We start from the raw sequence: 1593 nt of genomic DNA, 5'->3' as shown, positions 1-1593 counted from the left end.
GCAACTAAGATTGAACACAGTACCTTGAGCTTAGAGGCTGACGGGAAGCCAGATGGTGACTGGCACCCTCCACAACGAAGATTGAAGAGCAACAACTTGGCTGGTCCCCATCCCCAATTCCCCAACACTGTTCCCCTCCCCCAATTCCCCAATAAAATCTTTAAAAAAATAAAAATAAACAGGAGACAAGTTCTATCTATATATGCACATAAGGAATGTAGCACAGTGCCTGGCACATAGTAGGCTCTGAATAAATGGTAGATATTAGCAGTAGAATTATGAAGTTAAGCTCAGGACATCCTCTAAGAGTGGAAGTAATTCCAGTTTTAAATAATGTTATAGTAATTCCAATTCTTGCACACTGCTTGGGTTTACAAAGTCCTACATTCCACTTTAATGTATTTTACAAAAGAATTAGTCCAAAACACTGTGGGGAAAATAAAGCTGGTTTTTTCATCAGAGATAGCGAGAACTCCCTAAGACCACAGGTGTCATGATCCTCATCATTAATGAGGAAACTGAGACTCACTTAGTGATAATTTACCCAATATCACAGAGCCAGGAGGTTTCAGAGTCAGGCACAGGATGCCCTGGCCCTTCAGTGCTGTCTGTCAATCCTGCAATGGTCCAGCCCTTTCCTCAGGGCCCCCATCACCTCCGTTCCTCGAGCTATAAATAAGGGGGTTGAGCATAGGTGTAAGGACCACCTTGTCATGGCTTGGGGCATGGTAGTGACTAGGCCTCAGGTAGATGAACATGACTGCCCCAGAGAAGAGGGAGACAGCTGTCAGGTGAGAGGAACACGTAGTCAGAGCCTTTTTACCGGCCTGAGCAGAGTACATATGGAGCACAGCCTTCAGGATGCAAGAATAGGATGCCACAATGATAGAGAAGGGAAGGAACAGTAGGAAGACACAGCAAGCAAATATCATGTTCTCAAAAAGGGATGTGCCTGCACAGGCCAGCCTCAACAAGGACAGCATCTCACAAAAGAAGTGGTTCACTTCCTTCAAGCCACAGTAGTGGAAGGTTATTATTACCACCATCTGTATCAAACCATCTATTAACCCAAAGGCCCAGGAACCCTCAACAATTTGGAGACAGACTCTCTGACTCAGGAAGATGGAATAATGAATTGGGTGGCTAATGGTCACATAGTGGTCATAAGCCATGAGTCCTAGCAAGAGCCCCTCAGATCCCACAAGAGTCACAAAAAAGCCAATTTGTATGCCACAACCCATAAAAGAGATGGACTTCTTGCCAGACAGGAAGTTGACAGCCATCTTTGGCACATTGGTACAGACCAACATGAGGTTCATGAAGGAGAGCTGACTGAGGAAGAAGTACATAGGTATATGAAGTCGGGGATCTATGCAGATGAGGAAGATGAGGAGGACATTCCCACAGACGGCCACTGTGAACACCACCATCACCACAGAGAAGAGGACAAGGTCAGCTGGACTGTGGGAAAAGATGCCCAAGAGGATGAAGTCATCTGCAGATGATTGATTCAACCATATCTCCATGGCTCAGTTGTTGTTCCTGGTCACTTGAGAACATGGTCAAAAATATTAGATTGACTGACATTTCTTT

General features: G+C 45.1%; 1 pseudogene; it reads right to left on the bottom strand.

Annotated features, from left to right (window-relative positions):
- Positions 1-598: 598 nt before the first annotated feature.
- On the bottom strand, positions 599-1526 carry LOC109378189 (olfactory receptor 2V2-like; annotated as a pseudogene).
- Between the last annotated feature and the right edge of the window lie 67 nt (positions 1527-1593).

Source organism: Hipposideros armiger, unplaced genomic scaffold (genome assembly GCF_001890085.2).
Source record: "Hipposideros armiger isolate ML-2016 unplaced genomic scaffold, ASM189008v1 scaffold_1788, whole genome shotgun sequence".
Taxonomy (NCBI): Eukaryota; Metazoa; Chordata; class Mammalia; order Chiroptera; family Hipposideridae; genus Hipposideros; species Hipposideros armiger.
This window is presented reverse-complemented; position numbering and strand designations above follow the sequence as displayed.